Genomic DNA, 24,353 nt, shown 5'->3' with positions numbered 1-24,353 from the left:
GCCAAACTGCTTCTTGACACACGGCTGCTTAACCCGGAAAGCCAGCCACACTAATGTGTCGGAGGGAAACAACGTACACCTGGCGACCGTGTTAGCGTGCACTGCGCCTGGCCTGCCATAGGAGTCGCTAGTCGCGATGGGACAAGAAATCTTCACCCTGCCAAACCCTCTCCTAACCCGGACGACCGCTGAGCCAAAAACCCTCCCTAACCCGGACGACGCTGGGCCAAACCCTCTTCCTAACCCGGACGACGCTGGCCAAAAACACTCCCCTAAACCCGACGACCGCTGGGCCAAACCCTCTCCTAACCCGGACGACGCTGGCCAAAACCCTCTCTAAAAACCCGGACGGAGCGGGGCCAAAACCCTCCCCTAACCCGGACGACGCTGGGCCAAACCCCTCTCCTAACCCGGACGACGCTGGGCCAAACCCTCCTAACCCGGACTACGCTGGGCCAAACACTCCCCTAACCCGGACGACGCTGGGCCAAACCCTCCCCTAACCCGGACGACGTGGGCCAAACCCTCTCCTACCCGGACGACGCTGGGCCAAACCCTCTCCTAACCCGAAAACGGCGCTGGGCCAAACCCTCCCCTAACCCGACGACGCTGGGCCAAACCCTTTCCCCTAAACCGGACGACGCTGGCCAAACACTCTCCTAACCGGACAACGCTGGGCAAACCCTTCTCCAACCGGACGACGTTGGGGCCAAACCCCTCTCCTAACCGGACGACGCTGGGCCAATTGTGCGCGCCTCATGGGTCTTCCCGGTCACAGTCAGCTGTGACACACCCTGGGACCGAACCCGAGTCTGTAGTGACGCCTCTAGCACGCGAGCAGTGCCTTAAACCGCTTGCACTACTTCGGGAGGCCCCCGCGATTTTAACTACAATTGGTCCCCCCAAAAATGCGCCCTCCGTTGAATTTCAAAATCCCCAAGTTGCCCTCGAAGCCAAAAGTTTGCCCACCCCTGATCTAAGACGGCCAATTTAACAATAACAGTTAACAAGCTAACGATAATCCATGCACACCAATACTGAGGTGTAATAATGCCAGATTCCAGATTCCATAGCCCCGTTAGTGGACAGCCTAAATTATAGTCCATAGTTCCGTAGTGGACAGCTAAATTATTCATCCATAGGTCCCGTAGTGGACAGCTTAAATTATCATCCATAGGTCCCGTAGTTGGACAGCTAATTATCATCCTAGTCCCCATGTGGACAGCTAAATTATCATCCATAGCCCGTAGTGGACAGCTAATTATCATCCATAGTCCCATAAGTGGACAGCTAATTATCATCCATAGTCCCGTAGTGGACAGCTAATTATCATCCATAGTCCCGCTAGTGGGACGGCTAATTATCATCCATAGTCCGTAGTGGAACAGCTAATTATCATCCATAGTCCCATAGTGGGACACTAAATTATCATCCATAGTCCCATAGTGGAAGCACTATCTCCATAATGTATTGGACAGCTTATTATCCATAGTCCCCTAGTGGACGGCATCATCATAGCGATGGCTAAATCATCCTAGCCCGTAGTACAAGCTAATATCACCAAGCCCATAGTGGACAGCTAAACATCTAGTGTAGTACTAATTATCATCCATAGTCCCGTATGGACAGTAATTATATCCATAGTCCCATAGTGGAACAGCTAATTATCATCCATAGTCCCATAGTGACAGCTAAATTAATCATCATAGTCCTAGTGAGTATATTCCCTTATATAGTGTTATAATGCCTGCTGAGGCCCTGTCCCATAGTGTTATAATGCCTGCTGAGGCCCTGTCCATATGTTATAATCCTGCTGAGGCCCTGTCCTATGTGTATAATGCCTGCTGAGGCCCTGTCCTATAGTGTTATAATGCCTCTGAGGCCCTGTCCTATAGTGTTATAATGCCCTGCTGAGGCCCTGTCCTATAGTGTTATATGGAGCATAATGTCTGCTGAGGCCCTGTCCTATAGTGTTATAATGGCTGCTGAGGCCCTGTGCCATAGTGTTATAATGGCTGTGAGGCCTGTGCCATAGTGTTATTATATGGCTGCTGGGGCCCTGTGCCATATGTTATAATGGCTGCTGAGGCCCTGTGCCATAGTGTTATAATGCCTGCTGAGGCCCTGTCCCTAAGTGTTATAATGCCTGCTGAGGCCCTGTCCTATAGTGTATATGGCTGCTGAGGCCCTGTCCATAGTGTTATAATGCCTGCTGAGGCCCTGTCCATAGTGTTATATCGCCTGCTGAGGCCCTGTCCTATAGTGTTATATGTGTGACCTGTCCTTATTTATATGCTGCTGAGGCCCTGTCCATAGTGTTGTAATGCCTGCTGAGGCCTGTGGCCCTCACAGTAACATGAAGAGAAACTAGCTCAAGGTTTGGGGGTATAAAGGGGCTATCTCTGCAGTGTGGTGTGAGTGTGGGATCGTGGTCATGTGTGAGTACCATCCTCCTCCACCTCCTCATCAGGTTGTGGTTGTGTGTGAGTAAGCAGCCATCACAGAGCAAAGCAGCTGAATAGAGGAAGTGGGAGGATACTTGAAAAGGTTGGGAGGAGACTTGAAGAGGGTGGGAGGAGGCTTGAAGAGGGTGTCGTGGGTGGGAGGTCTGATCACTGCCAAAAAAGCAAGTTTGGGGGATTTGTGTACTCTGTGTTACTCACGAACAAACTCCGTTTTCAAATCGTCAGGCATACACTCACACACCCAGAGGTCTCACCCTCCTCTCTTTCTGTCCCTCTATCTATTTCTGTTCCTCACACACACAACACACACACACACACACACACACACACACACACACACACACCACACACACACACACACACACCACACACACACACACACACAAACCACACACACACACACACACACACCACCACACACACACACACACACACACACACACACACACACACACACACACACACACAAACTATCTCTCTCCCCTTCTCCTATTCAATTTAAATTCTCTCTCTTCTCTCTCTCACTCTCACGCTCTTCTTCTTGCCTCCTCTCTCTCTCCTCTCTCTCTCTCTCTCTCTCTCTCTCTCCCTCTGCCTCCTCTCTCCTCTCTCTCTCCCTCTTGCCTCCTCTCTCTCTCCTCTTGCTCCTCTCTCCTTCTCAATACAATTCAAATGGCTTTTATTGGCAGGGGACACGTGGTAACATTGCCAAAGCAAGTGAAATAAAATAAACAAAAGTGAAATAAACAATACAAAATGAACAGTAAACATTACACTCACAAGTTTCAAAAGAATAGACACATTTCAAATGTCATCGCTCTCTCTCGCTCTCTCTCAATCTTGCCTCTTCTCTCTCCCTCTCCATCTCACTCTCTCTCTCTCTCTTGCCTCTTCTCTCTCCCTCTCCATCCTCACACTCTCTCTCTCTCTTGCCTCTTCTCTCTCCCTCTCCATCTCACACCTCTCTCTCTCTCTACTTGCTCTGAAGATTGAGTAGACTGACATGCATAGTGTATGGCTTAGTCAATCACTGTTTCCCTCCACTCCTTGTCCTCGACTCACACTGTCTTTCCCCCAATGCTAAAATAATCTATAATGACATACTGGTAATAGGCTAGTGTGAACCAAGTCTTCATACGGCCATTAAACAACAACAAAAACATCATGGCTTTGGATCAGTATTGGAATTACAGTAAACTACTTATGATAATTGTAGCTCAACTAGAATATCAAACCTCAAATATGAATGTTGTACAGTAATTGTCTTGAACACAAAGCATACTGTATGTGACATGATGGTGATAAAGTCCTTGAGAAGAGAATCTATCTACTGTTAGTTATGTAGGAGTTTCCTGTGTGGACATGGCTTGGCTGGGTTGTGTTTCAGAGGACGGATGGCTCTCAACCTTCGCCTCTCCCGAATCCGTACGGGAGTTGCAGCGATGGGACAAGACTAACTACCAATTGGATATCACAAAATTGGGGAGATTTATTTATATTTTTTAATTAATACAAATTAAATAAGTATTTAAAAAAAATATATATGTCTCGCGGGACGGATTGAAGTGCCCGGCGGCCATACTTTGCCCCGCTTMGTCTAAATTGTGGTTTTGAGTCAAAGGCAGGGGAGGGTAGAAAGAGACATGGCAGGGTTGTTGCCATGTGGGATGTTGGTACTCCACTGTAAACACGCCTGTCTGAGCATTGCACTGCCTGTTGCATTCCCACACCACACTAGAGCTGCGCACACACACACAAGAGAGGCTGGCTGCTCCTGGGTTGCATTGTTAACACACCGATGTCAAAGTATCCGGTATGCTGTAACAAAACAACCTCTGGGATCAGGTTCAACTGTGATAAAACTTGTTGTCCCAGTGAGTGACTGAAATGAAAGAGCCCTGGTAGATTTATTCAATAGACAGAGGTGTGGTGCACTACAGTGGCACATGTTGGCTATCCACAATTATAACCTGGGTGGTTCGAGCCCTGAATGCTGATTGGCTGAAAGCCGTGGTATATCAGACCGTATACCATTGGTATGACAAAACGTGTATTTTTACTGCGCTAATTACGTTGGTAACCAGTTTAAAATAGCAATAAGGCACCTCAGGGGTTTGTGTTATATGGCCAATATACCACGGCTAAGGGCTGTATCCAGGCYCTCCGCGTTGTGTCATTCATAAGAACAGCCCTTAGCCGTGGTATATTGACCATAAACCACACCCCCTCGGGCCTTATTGCTTAAGTAACCCTTTTCGAGTGTTGACACACACACACACACCTTTCTCTGCAGGGTGGGTCTGCTGGTGTAATCATCATCAGATATCAATCATTGACTAATGACTGACATGTAGAGAGAATTATGGTACTGAGCCCTGATCCAAACCCATTCTCACTTATGGTTTGAAAGGAAATCTCAGACTAGCATGCATCTACAACAGATGTCTATTTAATGTGACGGGGGCACAATAATGCTAGATGAATAATTGAATCTGTCAGTCATCTGCCGACCTACACACCTAATATAGCCTGATATAACCTAATATAACCTGATATAGCCTGATATAACCTGATATAACCTGATATAACCTGATATAGCCTGATATAACCTGATATAGCCTGATATAGCCTGGTATAGCCTGATATAGCCTGATATAGCATGATATAACCTAATATAGCCTGATATAGCATGATATAACCTAATATAGCCTGATATAGCCTGATATAGCCTGATATAGCATGATATAACCTAATATAGCCTGATATAGCATGATATAACCTAATATAGCCTGATATAGCCTGATAGACTGATATAGACTGATATAACCTAATATAGCCTGATATAGCATGATATAACCTAATATAGCATGATATAACCTAATATAGCCTGATATAACCTAATATAGCCTGATATAGACTGATATAGACTGATATAGACTGATATAGACTGATATAGCCTGATATAACCTGATATAGCCTGATATAGCCTGATATAGACTGATATAGACTGATATAGACTGATATAGCCTGATATAACCTGATATAGACTGATATAACCTAATATAGCCTGATATAGCCTGATATAGACTGATATAACCTTGACCATTGAGAGCCGGCCCGCTGGATTCTCTCTATTTCTGGGCATAATGACATTTATACACGATTATGAGGGCGTAATGTTGTTGTAGGTGGTTAATTTAAAAAAAATACATTTCTGTTATGTAAAATCTGTAAGATTTACTAAAATGTTGTTGTAGAATTTTCTGATATAACTGTTTGAAAGTGGTATTCAGTCACTTTATTATTACGTTACCCTTTTTCAAACCCATTCCAGTATTCCATTGAAGATGCTCTTGAGGAAGTCTCAAGACAACAAGGAGATGTCACTGTCATGCCAAGGCATTATATTACCACAAGTGCATTCATGTGAATGATTTTATGATGTAATTACTAAGACATTACATGCTTCTGACAATAACCAACACACAACAGAGGGACTGCATTGCAATCTAGTCAACAAGTCATCATCAATTGTACTGCTTCCTCAGTACAGTTTGACTTTCTAGTAAAGGAGAGACTTGCTGAAATGAGACCAGCCACAGTTTAGGCAGTAAGTGTGGGGTACATGCAGACCCTATAATGTAAAACAAACCCTGAGGATGTATCATAATGTGAACACTGAACTCTACTCACTTCAACAGACATCTTTACTAATGAGTTTGTGTGAACGAAAAGATGTTACTGACCTTTTAGCAGACAGGCGTTTTGGATTTCAGTTTCTTCTTCTCACGCTACTCTCAGTCCCTGTCTGTCAGGAAGCAGAGTCCTAGCCTCTGTGGCAGGCATGCATGCAAAAGTGAGAGAGAAAGAAAGAAAGAGAGATAGACAGAGACAGAAGAGCTCAACTTTGCTCTGAAGGTGTGTCACTGATTTAGGAAGTGTGGGGAAAATGAACATTACCAACAGTTAAAATGTGAACACCCACCCACCTACCTACCAAAACCCCTCCCTCTCTCCAGGCCCAACTATTTGGCAGTGTTCCCCACACGTCCACCTGTGCTGTGTGGAGGGTTGGAGAGTGACGCACACACAGGCCAAGCCTACAAATCAACCTGCTCACACAGTAATGGCATTGGGGCTGGGCCTGGGACTAGAACTGGATTTGTTTGGGTTTATGATAAGGCTTGGTGCTATGGCCAGGTCTGTGGCTTGGGTTTGAAACAATACCTGGGGCTAGGGCTGGTTCTGAAACCCAGGTGGGTCTGGTCTGGGACTTTGGCTGAGAATAGAACTGGGTGTATGTTTGGACTGGGGCTGGAACTGAAATAGTAGCTGGGACTGGGTCTCTAGAACTGGGACAGGGGCTCTAGAACTGGGACAGGGTCTATAGAACTGGGACAGGGTCTATAGAACTGGGACAGGGTCTCTAGAACTGGGACAGGGTCTCTAGAACTGGGACAGGGTCTATAGAACTGGGACAAGGTCTCTAGAACTGGGACAGGGTCTATAGAACTGGAACAGGGTCTATAGAACTGGGACAGGGTCTATAGAACTAGGACAGGGTCTCTAGAACTGGGACAGGGTCTCTAGAACTGGGACAAGGTCTCTAGAACTGGGACTGGGGTTGGGATTGGAGCTAAGGCTGAAATTGGTGCTCTGGAACTGGGGCTAGGACTGGGGTTGTCGAGGGTTGTGGTAGGGGCTCAATACAAAGCCCATGCTGCCAGGAATTAAGCAATATAATATTACAAAAGCAAATAACAGTGAAGAAAGGCAATGACATAAGTGGGCTATCTTTCTTTTTATGTTGGGTCAGGGTGTGTTCTGTGGTGTGGTGGGCTATCTGATTGTGTGATCGCGTTGGGTGTGTGCTGGTGTGTGTCGGTTGGTGCCTGGTGGCAGGTAAAAACACACATCATTGTGAAGGCTCTTTAGACACGTATAGAGAACATAATGAAAAGGTGTAATCAGTGATGTCAATGCTTACCAAGTATAGACCTACTGTATACCTATATTCTTTGGGTTAATCAAGGTCGGGCCTCAGACATCATATGACCTGCTGATTTTTGTTTTTTTAGCTGTACAGTATTAAAAGAGTAGCTACAAATCTTTCTTGTTTCCTTGCTTGTTTATTTTTGTCTCAAATTTGTAAATGTGTCCACTATTTTGGAAAATTTGTCAACATCTATGTCTCCCAGTATTATCCTTCCAAAGCACAGAGGCGTATAAGGGAGGGGCCCAAGTATCAGGTTGGGCACTGCAATTAAATGGCCCCAAAAACGGATGTTTGGTTTTCATTGCTTGTGAAGAACCAGTCTTAGAAAACAGGTGTGCTGTGCACTATAAAAATACTTACAGTAATACAATAGCACACAAACAAGAATGTCTGCTTCAAATTAAATATGCTGTTATACAATTGTTGCTTGTTTTAACTTCTACAAACACATTCATACGTTGAGTCATTTTAATGTGAAATATCATTGAAAACGTAATGAGTCCCTCTCAACACAGTGATTTAAAACAATGCAATTAGCAGTAGCCACTACTACTACACTGATTACCATAAAACCCCTCAGCAAGGTCTCAAACGCCTGGCTAATTGCTGTTGGCTTTTCATTCTGATCACAAACCAAGGACAATGACTGAACAGAGAATAGACTATTAAAATAGAAGACATTCACTATTTTCTGTCTTTTATTAGGAGCCTCGCTAACTGTTGCTAAAGCAACTACTCTTCCTGGGGTCCACACAGAACATAAAGCAGCTACTCTTCCTGGAGTCCACACAGAACATAAAGCAGCTACTCTTCCTGAGGTCCACACAGAACATAAAGCAGCTACTCTTCCTGAAGGTCCTAACAGAAACATAAAGCAGCTACTCTTCCTGGGATCCACACAGAACATAAACGCAGCTACTCTTCTGGGTCCACAACAGAACATAAAAGCAGCTACTCTTCCTGAGGTCCACACAGAACATAAAGCAGCTACTCTTCCTGGGTCCACACAGACATAAAGCAGCTACTCTTCCTGGGTTCCACACAGAACATAAAGCAGCTTACTCTTCCTGAGTCCACACAGAACCTAAAGCAGCTACTCTTCCTGGGTCCACACAGAACATAAAGCACGCTACTCTTCCTGGAGTTCCAACATAGAAACATAAAGCAGTTACTCTTCCTGGAGTCCACACAGAACATAAAAGCCAGCTACTCTTCCTGGGGTCCACACACGAACATAAAGCAGCTACTCTTCCTGGAGCTCCACACAGAACATAAGCAGTTACTCCTCTGGATCCACACAGAACATAACAGCTACTCTTCCTGGAGTCCACACAGAACATAAAGCAGCTACTCTTCTGGAGTCCACACAGAACATAAGCAGCTACTCTTCTGGAGTCCACACAGACTAAAGCAGCTACTTCTTCCTGGACTCCACCACAGAACATAAAGCATTACTCTTCCTGGAGTCCACACAGAACATAAAGCAGCTACTCTTCCTGGGGTCCACACAGAACATAAAGCAGCTACTCTTCCTGGAGTCCACACAGAGCATAAAGCAGCTACTCTTCCTGGGTCCACACAGAACATAAAGCAGCTACTCTCCTGGGGTCCACACAGAACATAAAGCCAGCTACTCTTCCTGGGGTCACACAGAACATAAAGCAGCTACTCTTCCGGGGCCAACACAGACAACAAGCAGCTACTCTTCCTGGGATCCACACAGAACATAAAGCAGCTACTCTTCCTGGGGTCCACACAAACATAAAGCAGCTACTCTTCCTGGGTCCACACAGAACATAAAGCAGCTACTCTTTCCTCGGGTCCACACAAGAACATAAAGCAGCTACTCTTCCTGAGAGTCACACAGAACATAAAGCAGCTACTCTTCCTGAGTCCACACAGAACATAAAACATGACATAATACAGAATATTAATTTATAAGAACAGCTCAGATAGGTGGGTGGAGTGGCGTGAAGGTTTAAATAAAGGTTCAATAAAAACGTTTAAAATAAAAAAAAGTGGTGAGGGTCAGGGAGGGTCGTAAGGGTGAGGTAGCGGTAAGCGTGGTAGGGGTAGGTGAGGAGTTGTAATGGGTGAGGGGTAAGGTGACGGGTAGTGCTACAGGGGTGAGGTAGGGTGAGGGTAGTGTAAGGTGGGTGAGGGTAGGTGAGGGTAGTGTAAGGCGTGGTGAGGATAGGTGAGGGTAGTGGAAGTGGGTGAGGGTAGGGTGGGGTAATGGTACAGTGGGTGGGGGTAGGGGGGGTATGGTAAGTGGTGAGGGTAGGTGGTGATGGTAAGTGGGTAAGGTTGGGTGAGGTTATGGAGAGTCAATAGGGGTAAGGGGGATTATTGATAGGGTCATAATGGGTAAGGGTGGGTGGGAGAGGTGCAGAGAGAGGGTAGGCATAGGGTTAGGGAGGATATATGGTAAGGGTAGGTGCGGGGTAGGGACAGGGTAGGGTATAAGGTAAGGGTGGGTGGGTGAGGGGTAGGGAGAGGGAGAGGGTATGTGTAGGGCAGGCACGTGCACAGATAGGACTTTACCTGTATAGAGCACATTGCCATTTCAGTCTCCAAAGTGCCATTTTGGTTGGTGGTATAATTTTTCCCAAAAATAATAGTTTTTGTATAAATGTCACCCGTCCGTTGGTTGCGGAGACAGGGAGACCGGTTGCGCCTTTTTCCCAGTCTGCGCTTTGTATGGAGATTGCGCGCGCCCGGTTACCAAACATGCATTGCTTGAGTAAGTCGCTCTGGATAAGAGCGTCTGCTAAATGACTTAAATGTAAATGTAATGTAAATGTTGAGACATGCCGTCACCGGTCGAGTGTGTGTAGCTAGGAAGCTTCCTAGTTTAAATATCAACGGTACTGCCACATCAGCATAACYTTCGATTAACACTTGATAACACTTGATTTAGCCTACATCATCAATTTTCGGTCTGGTTGGCTGATATGCGCAGCGGTGAGAGGCAGAAAGACATAGAGCCGTTTCACACTTGCTACACTTTTCGTAAAAATAGCCTACCGTCGGCTACACATATTACTCAAATGTAAACTTGCGGACTTGCTACGTCTCAACCGCTACCTCGGGGTAGCTCACTACACTCACCCGACAGCTTTGTCTCGTTGAGCCAACACTCATTTCTACAGTAGGCTATACGTAAATGGCAGTGCTTGATTTGGGCCGGAGTTTACCAGAGCTGAGTAGACTACCTCCAATTTTCTACTGAGCTCCTGMTCCTCATAGACTATTACTGTAGCCTCAAAAGTATTGTGGAGCTCCTGTACATATAAACAGTAGCCTACCYGCACCTAAAATGAATAATCTACCGGGCACCTATATATGTCCAAGTAAAGCACTGGTAAATGGTAAATAGTAGAGCCATGTTTTTTAAACAYCTGAATGTAAAGGCATTTTCCTGATATTTGAGACTTGTTTTATTGAGTTTTTACCTGAAATTGCAGTATCAGTCTGTTACATTTTGAAATTGTCGCAGTAGCTGCTGGCTGCACTGAGCCATGTAAAACTATGCAAGCCCATCCCCACCACCAAATTCTTGTTGTTGTTGATGTAGATCACAAATAGGATATGTTTTTTTTCATTTGAAACATTGTGTTGTGATTTCAGAGGTGGCACCACAGGTCCCAGAGTGGTGGGGGGGGGGGGGTGGGGATTATTTTCCTGGTGCCCAGAGTTTTTCCTGATCTGGTAGTAAGGTAACCAAACCAACTCCGGACTCTAGTTGTAGCTTATGACATAGTAATAAATCAGCTGGAATAAACAACAAGGTTTTATATAGGCTATGTATGATGGGACCAGATACTTTTCCTAATCAGGTCATACGGTTTTGAAAAAACTACTGGAAAAACTCCTGGTCCTTGGGAGGATGAAAACATTAAAACCCTWTACACAGACAAAGACCCACTCGGGACGACGGCATCCCTACAAAGTGGTCYAGCGCCGTGCGACAGGTTTTTTGCCCATCGCCTCACGTTCACCGGGCGCCCGCGAATATGCCAATTTGTCAAGCGGCAGCCGCCCTCTGCTCTCACAGCCCACCCGRCCTTCTCCCGGGTACACTACAGCTGCCAGTTGGAGACGGTATGCTTTTTCAGCGTTAAGCCAGCGGTATGCGTACACCTTGACACCACTTATTTTTCTATATATTTATATTTATTATTTAAGATACATTGTATGCCATGTCCATTTGAAAATGGTTTGTGGAAAAGTACTGTTAATGTGTGTAATATATCAGATAACAAGTGCCAGTCCTGGTCACGTGGATCCACTGGTGACGACGAATTAAATCCACCTAAATCAAATGTTATTGTCATGTACTTGCAGGCTTCTCACACAGTAGTGCAATGGAGACAAAAGTGACAAAGTAATCAAATAAGTAACACAGGGAAGCAAGCAAATAAGTGAAATTGTAAATATATAACAGCGTAGGCCTAATAAAAGGACAACATMAACTAAATCAAGTACAAGAGGCATGCAGATAAAATAAAATATAACTGAAAATACAATTTAAAAAAAATAGCCACCATTTTGTATGGACATTGTTTTCCCATGTGACTGGAGTGGAATAGTGTACAGTGCAGTAGCAGCGTATAATTATATGAAAGTATACATGTACAGTGCATTCGGAAAGTATTCAGACCCCTTCCCCTTTTCCACATTTTGTTTTGTTATATTACAGCCTTATTTTTAAATGGATTAAATAAATAAAACATGTCATCAACATGTCATCATCATCTACACACAATASCCCATAATGACAAAGTGAAAACAATTATTCAAAATAAAATCAGAAATACCTTATTTACATAAGTATTTAGACCCTTTGCTATGWGTCTCGAAATTGAGCTCAGGTTCATCCTTTTTGCATTGAACATCGTTGAGATGTTTCTACAACTTGATTGGAGTCCACCTGTGGTAAATTCAATTGATTGGACATTATTTGGAAAGGCACACAGTTGACAGTGCATGTCAGAGCAAAAACCAAGCCATGAGGTCGAAGGAATTGTCTATATAGCTCCGAGACAGAAAACTGAAATATCACATTTACATAAGTATTCAGACCCTTTACTCAGTACTTTGTTGAAGCACCTTTGGGTAGTAATTACAGCCTCAAGTCTTCTTCAGTATGACTCTACAAGCTTGGCACAACTGTATTAGGGAGTTTCCTCCCATTCTCTCTGCAGATCTCTCAAGCTCTGTCAGGTTGAATGGGAGCGTCGCTGCAAGCTAGTCTATTTTCAGGTCTCTCCAGAGATGTTCGATCGGTGTCAAGTTCGGGCTCTGGCTGGGACACTCAAGGACATTTAGAGACTTGTCCAAATGCACTCTTGCGTTTTCTTGATGTGTGCTTAGGGTGTGCTGTTCTTGTGGAAGGTGAACCTTCAACCCCAGTCTGTGGGGTCCTGAGCGCTCTGGAGCAGGTTTACATCAAGGATCTCTCTGTACTTTGCTCTCCGTTCATCCCTTTCCCTCGATCCTGACTAGTCTCAGTCGCTGCCGGCTGAAAAACATCCCACAGCATGATGCTGCCGCCACCACCACCGTTCAACATAGGGAGTGGCCAGTTTCCTCTAAATGTGACGCTTGGCATTCAGTCCAAAGAGTTCAATCTTGTTTCATCAGACCAGAATCTTCTTTCTCATGGAGAGTCCTTTAGGTGCCTTTTTGCAAACTCCAAGCGGGCTGTCACGTGCCCTTTACTGAGGATGGCTTCCATCTGGCCACTCTAGACCAGAATGGCCTGATTGATGGAGTGCTGCAAGACAGATGGTTGTCCTTCTTGGAAGGTTTCCCCATCTCCACAGAGGACTCTGATCTCTGTCAGAGGGATCATGCGTTCTTTGTCACCTCCCTGACCAGCGCCTTCTCCCCATGATTGCTCAGTTTGGCCGGCAACAGCTTAGGAAGTCTTGGTGTTCAAAACTTCATCCTTAAGAATTATTCTCTGGGATCAATGCTGCGATGACATTTTTGTACCCTTCCCCGAACCTGTCCTCGACACAATCCCTCGTCTCTGAGCTCTCAAACGAATTAGATCCTTCAACTTCTATGGCTTGGCGTTTTTTGGTCAGCAAGACTGGCAATATTGTGGCGATCCCTTATATTTGACAGGTATGTTGCCTTTTCAAATCATGTCCAATTAATTGTATACCCAAGTGAACTCAATCAAGTTGTAGAAAACCCTCAGGGAAGATCAATGGAAACAGGATGTACCCGAGCAAAATGTGGGTCATAGCAAAGGGCTGAGACACTATACAGTTGAAGTTGAAGTCGGAGGTTTACCGAACATAACTTAATTTACCGACCTCGACAAACCTGAAAGGCCGCTCAGCAAGGAAGAAGCCACTGCTCAAAACGCAATAAAAAAGCCCAAACTACGGTTGCAACTGTACATGGGACAAAATCATACTTTTTGGAGAAAAATGAAACAAAAATAGAACTGTTTACCATAATGACCATCGTTATGTTTGGCGGAAAAGGGAAGGCTTGCAAGCCAAAGAACACCATCCCAACCGTAAAGCACAGGGGTGGCACAACATGTTGTGGGTTTTGCTGCAGGAGGACTGGTGACTTTCAGAAAATAATGTCTCATGAAGAAGCAATATTATGTGGATATATTGAAGCAACATCTCAAGACATCAGTCAGGAAGTTAAAGCTTGCTGGAAATGGGTTTCTTCCAAATGGAAATGACCATCACAGCATACTTGTCAAAGCTTGTGTCAAATGGCTTAAGGACCAACAAGTCATAGGTAGTATGACTGGCGATCACAAAGTGCCCTGACCTCAATCCATACTAGAACGAGTTTGTGGCAGAACTGAAAATAGCGTGATGCGAGCAAGGAAGGCACTACAAAGCTGAGCTGCAGAGTTACACCAGCTCTCTGTCAGGGGAATGGGCCAAAAGTTCACCGCCAACTTATTTGTGGGAAGTGTGGAAGTCGTCGCCCAAAACCATTTTGCCCAAGTTAAAGCAATTTAAAGGCATGCTACCAAACCTGTATGTAAACTTCTGACCCACTGGGAATGTGATGAAACAAATAAATAGCTGAAATAAATCATATCTCGTTCTACTATTATTCTGACATTTACATTCTAATAAAGTGGTGATCCTAACTGACCTAAGACAGGGAATTTAAAATAAAATTCAAAGAAGCCACCCTTTGCCACAGCTTTGCACACTCTTGGCATTCTTTCAACCCTCATCATGAGGGAGTCACCTGGAATGCATTACAATTAACGGGTGCACTAGCGGACAAACTTCCGATGAACTGGAGGGCGCGCAATTCAAATAAATATTCATAAAAAATTATGGATATTAAAGATTAGGTACATATAAGTGTCTTACATCGTTTAAAATCTTAAAATTCTTGTTAATCTAATCTAATGCACTGTCCGATTTACAGTAGCTATTACAGTCGACAAACATGCGAAAACATGCCATCGATTTGTTGGGACGGCGACCCACATCAAAAACATTTTTCCACCGGCACAGGTTTCATAAATTCACAAAATCGCGATTAAATATTCACTTACTCTTTTGTAAAATCTCCTCTGATGTGTCATCCAAAGGGTCCCGAGCTATAACAGGTGATAAGTGTGTTTTGAATGTAGAAAAAGAAATACCTGCTGTGACAAGCCCAGAATAGATCCTGGTTTAGTATGCCGCGCCAACCAATTTGAGCATTCCTCATCTCGCTCAACCACTTGCACGCAAGAAAAGGCAATCCGAAAATCTTGAGCTCCCTAGAACTGTGTCTTCATACAGTCAAAGATTAACAAGTGCTAATGTATGACTTCCTCAGGATAGCCCTAAAATCAGTGTAGATCTGAGAGCGTAGAATTATTTCTTAACACCGAAAGAAGTATGTTTAATAGGAAACCGATTTTAGCAGGTGCGTCCTGTCTTCATGGCGTGCAAATACGAATTTCCAAGACTGTGTCCTTCTACTAAAACTGTTATTTCTTATTCGTTTTTGAAGTTACAAGCCTGAAACCTTGAACATAGACTGCTGACACCCTGTGGAAGCCATAGGAATTGCATCCAGGGAGCAAATTGTCAGTATGACCTTACTCTTGCCATTATAAGACGATGGTCTCCCACAAAAAGTATATTTCCGGTTGTTTTTTCTTTGGATTTTCTCCTACCATATCTATTGTGTTATATTCTCCTACATTATTTTCARATTTCTACAAACTTTAAGGTGTTTTATTTCCAATGARACCAATTATATGCATATCCTGGCTTCAGGGCCTGAGAAACAGGCGGTTTACTTTGGGCACGTCATTCAGGCGGAWATTGATGAAAAAAGGGGCCTAGCCCTAAGAAGTTTTAATTAAATCCGTTTTACCTAATGTCTACCAGCATGTCATATGTGCAACCAGATGGGAAAAAAACTCTAAACCACATTTACACCACACACAGAGACGCATACAAAGCTCTCCCCCGCCATCCATTTGGCAAATCTGACCTTAATTCTATCCTCCTGATTCCTGCTTACAAGCAAAAACTAAAGTACCAGTGACTCGCTCAATACGGACGTGGTCAGATGATGCAGATGATACGCTACAGGACTGTTTTACTAGCACAGACTGGAATATGTTCCGGGATTCATCCAATGGCATTGAGAAGTATACCACCTCAGTCACCGACTTCATCAATACGTGCATCGARGACGTCGTCCCCACAGTGACAGTACATACATATCCCAACCAGAAGCCATGGATTGCAGGCAACATGTGCACTGAGCTAAAGGATAGAGCTGCCACTTTCAAGGAGCAGGACACTAATCCGGACGCTTATAAAGAAATCCTGCTGAAGATTTCAGACGAACCATCAAACAAGTAAGGCGTCAATACAGGACAAAMATTGAATCTTAAAACACKGACTCTGATGCTCATCGGATGTGYCAGGGCTTGCAAATTATTACGGACTACAAAGGGAAACCCAGCTGTGAGCACTGAGTACACATCCAGACGGATTACCAGGATGTGTGCTCAGAGCATGCGTGGACCAACTGGCAAGTGTCTTCACTGATATTTTCAACCTCTCCCTGACCGAGTCTGTAATACCTACATGTTTCAAGCAGACCACCATAGTCCCTGTGCCCGAGAATGCAAAGGTAACCTTCCTAAATGACTACCGCCCCGTAGCACTCACGTCGGTATCCATGAAGTGCTTTGAAAGGCTGGTCATGGCTCACATCAACGTACAGAACCCTCATATAATTTATTATTTGCAAAAGTTTGTTCAGTAGGAGTGGCCCTCAAAAAATGGCTCCAAATACTTCAGTCATACCTACATTAGTTTTCATAAGACTGTTTAAGCGAAGTGACATTTCTGCTCTACCCTGAGCATGGTCGAAGCGGTATTCCTTAAGACGCGAGCCAAGTCTAGGTCCAAAAGGCTCCTTAAAGCTTCTAACGCACAGCCATATATTGAATCAATCACCTCGGCAACGACGCGCAGAGCTAGTTTGCCATGACCATCCGGGGGCTCGCCCACTTGCAGCCACCCTACTAAAGTAGTGTTTCATGTACGCACACGCTCTGCGCTGCTTGACTGTGTCGCGCGTGATTATTATCTATGTATCACGCTCAGCCACTTCCTCGACTCCGCCTACTTACATTTGACATAATTACCAATCACACTGCGACGTTGTGCTGTAACGACCCTCTCCGGCTAGACACGCTGTACGCAGCCGGACCCACGAAGCTTATCAGGTCCACACTAGTACACCACTGTATAGTTATAAAGGCCTCGTTATTGTTTTTTTATTTTCTTTAACCTTCGTTTTGATTAATAAGCTACAAGTATTTATATCGTATAATTCGTAAATTTTCCTTGACATGCGTAGTTGGAGCTCACAGTTGACTTTGTAAAGTAAGCGAGGTAATTGTCCCAAACAGAGTAAGGAGTGTATTCGACACCATGGTTGGATTCTGTGTCGAACATAGACATTTGATTTGATTTGATTCTATACTAAGCCTCACATTTTTCAGTAGTATTAGTCTTTACCAGGTGTCTGACATATTAAGATTTGCATGATATTGCATGAAAAGTGAAGCCTGTGTTTTTGTAGAGTTGTAAGGGTAGTACATGACAACTTTTTGATTTTGTTTCAGAGGGTAATCGTTCCATCTTTTTGATAAGGCTTAATGATTATCCTCGGTGAAGAAAATTGGCTATTATTTAACTTCTGTGCTTTTGTCTTGAAGCTATTAGTGCAATGAGTTGTAGCCTATAGATGAGAAACTGTAAACCCTTTAATGTGTCTGCACATGCTTCGTGAATTGTTGCCAGCTATGCAAGCCAGTAACCTGCTGTCGCAGTACCTTCTACTCAGGTGAGGGTATATACAGGTAAGGGTGGGTGAGGGGTAGTGTTTTAGAATTGTGGGCAGGGTGAGTTGGTTATACGGCTCAGAGGTTACACGTGGCGCTCGAGAAGGGTGGGTAATCGGTGTTAGGGACGAAACAGATATGCGCCGTAAGGGCAGGAGGGTCGCAAATTTTGTAGCGTATACTAGGGAATGGAGTAGGCGGACTCAAAGTGGTTAAGGAGGTAATGATAGTGGTAGCGAGTGGCGTCTTATTGGTAATAGGTTCTAAGGTAAGGAGTCGGGTAAGGGGTAGGGGATGTATGCGTCCAGGGGTAGGCATTGTACAACGAGTTATCACCCAATTGTCGAAGGTGTATAAGGCATGCAGTGTTCAGGGTGTGCCCGTAATTGAGCTCGCATGGAGGTTGTGTAGCATGAGAGAAACATCCCAAGGCAAAGACATCCATGGCTGCCTTCGCTTATTTCACTTATTGCTTATCAATATCTCTGTGCCAGCAATGCGAGATGTCCTATTCGTCGCATACACTTCCCACATAATAGTCTGGGCATACACTCTGAGATTTGTCTCACTAGCAGTATATTGTTCCCATGCCCCTCTATAGTCCCCTTGGCTCATTGGCACTCTACTCTCGAGACTGAAGCATGCAAGACTTGTGGATCTCTCCAGGTTAAACGAATTTGTCTTTACTCGGCCTTTTATCGCGCTTCAATTTAGCCTCGCACTATGTGTGACTGAGGTTTGTAGTATATTCAGCACAACCTGTCTTCCGTTTTTCCTGATGGGCATTTACATTCTGTTTGTAATGTACGTTAGTGGTCCCATAGCATTCTTGAGTTCGTAGTCGAGACACGACTCTGGCCACCACGTGGTTAATTCACTATCATTCTTGTATCTTAGTCAGTATCAGGTGTGTTTTTGCCTCCGCCCATCACGCGAGGGTGTTTGATAGACTGTTCTAATGTGAGGTCGTCTTTATCATGGTATCTAGAGTGCATGACTGTTCTGCATAGCGGCGTACTTTTAGATTGCTTCATCTACGCTTATCGATGTACAGGGCAGCTGGTCCTGACGACCTTACTATTGGAATTCTAACTCTTTTATAGGTCATGCCTGAGGTGCGGCTCTCTAATCACAGCCAGACCATGTTTTGTATACCTATCACGTTTTCGTCTCTATGACTCTGGGGAAGCCCACTACTCAACTTTAGAGGCACGTTTACACCTTCTTCAATTGCGTCATCTTTAGACGAGTCGCATATGCTAGGGTTAAGCATCTCCTTAGTCTATTAATACCGATCATAGTACGCTATCTTATGTCGCTAGATCAGCACCTCCCTATACACAGTCTATCTGTTAGAATCTTTCACCTACATTTGTGTATCTAGCAAGATTCTAGGTTTGCTTAGTTCCATTGTAAAAGTGTTTGTTTCGTGTTCATCTTTACATGACTCCGTCTAATTCATAAATACAATAGGTAAGTGTAGACTAGGCTCCTGCTCCACAGACTCTGATTCTATGTTGTCACTATCACTCTCTTATTCATCTCACGCACACAAGAAAGACCGGCAACTCGTAGGACGAGTTTATCCTTTCATTAATGCAGAAATGCATTTCATAACACTGCCAGGTATCTTGTTTAATTATAAATATTCTATACAGTACACTTCTTCTTAATTTCACAGATTAAATCATGGCACTTTGTCCCACCCACATCTTTAAATTCTTGCTATACTTAATACTACGTGTACTCTCAGTGCTGCCACCTACTTTAATTCTACATTCTTGTGGTCTATCTTAGTTGTCAGACAGACACTGGACCAAGCATATAACTTAATTCTACATCCGTTATTCTCTTGCATGACAATGTCCTTGATCCTAATATCCCTAAAAATGTTTCTTTTGTTATGATGTCACCTATCAGTTGCGAACTTTCTACTTTAGTCTCAAATCAGTCATGACACCAACTTGAAGGTGAATCTTTCGCATTTATTTTTACACAATTTAATTCGACGATTTATCACATTTTACTCTAGTGTCCGACTATTGCCTTCTCGCCGCACCGTTTCAATCCAGTATATCTCTTTGCCATCGGAGTAAGCAGTTTTTTCACATTCTCTTACACCATGTGCTTACTCTGTTATGTGCAGTAGACATATGGCACGAGCACTCGGCCGCACATAACTCATCCTTTAATTTCCCCTGTAAATCGTTTTTTTTCACAAGATCATGAATCCCAAAGGTTTTCGCTGTTAAACATGGCGTAGCACTTCTTTTTGTGCCATGCGTAAAAGTTTATTAATAGAAGTGTCCTACCACTTACTGTTCCTAAGTGCACAGCAGGCTTGCATACACGATTAATAGACACCGGTTTTGTTACTGCAAGTGTCTATTGTACAATATCCTCAGAGAACAGTGTCTACTGCATTCTAAGACTACGCACTGCATGTCCGCCGACGCCGCCTTATATTCCCTACATATGTCGATTACAGTCAAGTGTCAGAACAGCTGGCCAACCACTTTAATTCCTACAGCTGAGCTTGATTCAAATTACTCTCATTGGATCAACTGCCACCTGCCCGACCTAAAGGTGGTTTCATATAATTCTCCTGAAAGTACACTCTATATCCTCACGTGCGCAGAGACGTTGCGTATCACCTGGCCACTTAGCGCTAACCTCTTTAATTCCTACATTCTTTCCTAGTCAGTGTATACAAGCTGAGTTTGGGGTCACTTGTAGACACACTAGCCTCCTTAGTTTATTTATTGCTAAAGAAAGAAGACACATTTCTTTTATATGACTCGATTTACAAGAACACACAGACCTAGACTATCCGATTTAATTCATGTAATTCTTATCTACAGATACTAGCGGTTATCGCGAGAGCACTTCGCTGCCACCAGTGTCTAGATTTTGTATGAAAATCTACGACCTACGATCATCTACCTTCATAAGTCGAACGCAGCCTCTGACACTATAAGCTGTTATTACTTACATTCATAATATCTAGTCTTCTCTAATGTTCAACTATGTTCAACAGAGTGATAGCAAGGCAGATCTTACTGTGGGAATGTCTGGCTCTTAAAAGCTAGGAGAAGAGTCTCGCAGGAAGGTATAACATGGCACTATATAGCTTTCAGAAGACTAGGCCTATATAAAGTAAAGATTAGGGTATGCGAACACTATTAATTAAGTCACATGACAATTCCTAGGATCATGAGGTAACTCATACATAGTCCTAAAATGCAAGTTTGTATGTGTCACATGTGCAAGTCATGACATCACACGAAGACCAGGCCTGTCTTCTCACTGTTAGAAACGCCCGTTAAACCATGAGTGATATGTGTCTAGTTTTTAGCACGAATAACTACAGAAACTTGAATCAATCAAGAATAAAGTAAAAATAATCTAAAGAGCACGCATTAATATATGTCATACAGAAAATAGCGTGTAGGGACTATCAGAGGGGTGGACCCGGTCATGTCAGAGGAGTAATACACAGAGTTGTCGAGAATGATGCTAGTAATGTTGCTCGGTGCGCAGGGGCATGCCTGGCTGTACCGTATTCTAGGTGGAATATGGTATAGCCTTATTTTCCCAGAACTGATAAGGAAATAGTACACGTGAGTCAAAGGTAGTTGTCACGGGATTGAATGAGAGTTAAGTATTTGTTTTTATACCGCTTTTGTTGCTTCTATGTGGAGTCTATTAGTAGAGCACGGCTAATGTCGAGATCGCACAGAAATCTCCTTGATTAGCAGCACAATTACAGAAGTACATAACTACTACGCACATCTATATAAAGAATAGCGAAACTCGCAAGTATATCAAGTAAATGAATATAGCTATCTAGAATGTCACAGTAAACAACAAACAAGTCATTCATTTCAGCCTGTGCTAACAATATATTGCAGCGGTAGAACGGGGTTATAGTCACATGATCTATGAATTAAATCATATACTGCCTCTGAATGGTTGTAGTACCTACAGACAGTCATCGCACTCTCACGCTCACCCACACAAGCATCAACGATCATTCAGAGATAGCAGTTTATTGAACGAGATTGGATTCGAGCAATTATTGCTGGATGTAAATAAGAGCGCCTAACTATCCTTTGATATGACGCCTATGTAACGACACTTCGTGTACTAATGAAACAAAATCTAGGGGTTGGTCTAGCTCCAATAATGTTCTATTCGGTCCGAAACGAAGAGAATTAAACATTGTGAGTAATAATGTCTTACATCTGTTTTGTCTAGCAAATCACAGTGTCTATGTGTGTTGTTACTTTGATTTATACGTGAATAATAAAAACCTTGCACATTGTGGTTCTTAAAGTATTAGGCCCAACTTTTGAACAGTAGTGTATTCAGGATTAATTTGTGCGTGCACTTTATGCATTAACTATCTGTGGAAGAGATTTAACACAAGCAGACACTTGCTTTATCACTGGTGAAGTGTTTGAGCAGTCGACACTAGAATTAGAATAGGAGAGTATTTGGGATATATATGATTTAAAGGTATCCCCGTGATGTAATATCACTGATGATGTCCCATATGTGAAACTAATAACTCTTATTGTGTGAGCTTCGGTACATTAAATATCATGTGTTAATTTATATGGCTCTTCATGGAATTTGGTGGATGTTGGAGTAGGGTATTAAATATTGGAATGACTTGGTTCAAAATATATAAAATTTAGTAGGCAGAGATGAAAAAATATATTATATCATACTTCAGTGATGTGCTTAATGTTTCACAGGAATTCTGGAACAAGACCACTCTATGGGACTCGTGAGTTGTGTGCCGCGCCGAGAGTCTATCTTTATTAATGATGTAACTGCTCGTCACTTGACGGGCAAGCTCTTTGGTAGAAGCACAACAAACACGTTAAGAGGCTCCAACAGTGTATAGGTGAGCACCACGTAAATCATACGCAAAACAGGTGTTGTTGTCTTTATGATTTTTATTTGATCATTATTTTACTAGCAATTTCTAAGATAATAGATGAACAAGATCATCAACATACATTCGTCTACTTTCAAAAGAACCACAACCAACGGAGGACGTGTAGCGGATGTCAGAGATGGAATTTGGATATAGTTCTCAAGTCACTTGATGTCTGCAGAGATGAAGTAAATTATATGGATAACCAAATAATGAAAAAGCGCTGTATGGAGGTGAGGGATGTGTCACACTGTTGACTGTGAGTTACTTCCCGCTGATACGCTATCAATAAGAGTAGAGCTAGCAAACGTGCACGGAGGCGAGCTCTAATCGAACTTATGAGGCGCCTCCTACTAACACAACGCTACGCAGCCCTGTCTTATTTTCTCAAAAATATCTTACCTGGGCTTAGTGTACAACAATATATAGGCTTTCTTTAGATCAACCTCACACATGTGTTTGTAAGCGTGAAATAATATCACTCTCCCGCCTGAAATAATATATAGTTTAAACCCTAATATGCAATGTGACTTATTTAAATCGCTGGTTCCAATACATGGTATAAACATTATTAACGCACTATGGTGAGAGTAAGAATATCTTGTTTTATCCGGGACCGTTTTTATGAAACATTTCCCTCATAACAAGTGCTCAGCCTTGTTGGTTCAAGTTTCTAGTTCTATGACTCTACAAGTGCTGTTTTGTGTGATCTCCCAGAATAAACCAACAGTCGTTTAGAATTAGCTGTACGCAGAACAATGATGTAAATTATTGTATGAATATCAGTACTATGTCAACTCCTTACTTTGACCAAATACAATCCAATAGAGGCACTTCACGAGAATTTACTCTCTAAGGTCTAATCTCACGAACTAAGTACAAAACCCGTGGTTCTCTATGAGTGGGTTATCATAACTCTCTATTGGGTCTCTTTAGTGTTGGAATTGCTTTAGGTGGTGATCGAAGAACAATCTGTCAAAGTATCGCTCTCATCCTTAATTTTGATGTTTTGGTGCTTCTCAGGATCTCAAACTATACGACCGAAGATAGGGAAAGACTGTGACGAGGCGTGCAATATAACAATGAGAGATCAAAGTGAATTTCTGGTTTCTCTATGAAAACTCTTGTAATTATCTTCTGTTCTAGAGCAATTTTTTGCATAAATGTATTTATTATATTTAGATCGCCATTTTGTATGTAATTTAGATTTATCCTGTTAATGTTTCTGTAGTATAATCACGCGGGTCGTCTCGCTCAATAAAAAGGCGTGCTGTCAGTACGACTAACCTTTTACCAGACTAGAAGTAAAGTTCAATATAGATTAAATGAAAGTAACTACGCCACTAGTCAAATACTATGACTGTACTCTATTTACTAGCCTACAATACCAATTTATTACCTAGAGAGACACGGTCGACGAAAAAGACCCGCCGCCACACTCATTTGCTTCTACTCCGATATACAACAGAGAGTAGCAAAAAGAGAAATAGAGATATCCAACGCACATGTAATATAGACCTAGCATTGTTATTATTTATAATATCGCTGGCTCTTAAAGGCTTCTTTAAGATGAATTAGTAT

At 43.2% G+C, this 24,353-nt stretch overlaps 1 protein-coding gene across 1 annotated transcript in view; it reads right to left on the bottom strand.

Moving 5' to 3' along the window:
• The window catches only part of LOC111980264 (zinc finger and BTB domain-containing protein 7C-like), a 29,321-nt gene extending 22,820 nt beyond the window's left edge, over positions 1 to 6,501 (bottom strand). Inside the window, exon 1 of the mRNA XM_024010964.2 lies at positions 6,212 to 6,501. The gene's annotated coding sequence lies outside the window, so the exon portion shown is untranslated. The remainder of the gene's footprint in view (positions 1 to 6,211) is intronic.
• Positions 6,502 to 24,353: the final 17,852 nt, after the last annotated feature.

The sequence above is a fragment of the Salvelinus sp. IW2-2015 genome, linkage group LG20 (assembly GCF_002910315.2).
Source record: "Salvelinus sp. IW2-2015 linkage group LG20, ASM291031v2, whole genome shotgun sequence".
NCBI classification, from domain to species: Eukaryota; Metazoa; Chordata; class Actinopteri; order Salmoniformes; family Salmonidae; genus Salvelinus; species Salvelinus sp. IW2-2015.
Note: the sequence above shows the minus strand (reverse complement) of the source record. Positions and strands in the feature narration are given on the sequence as shown.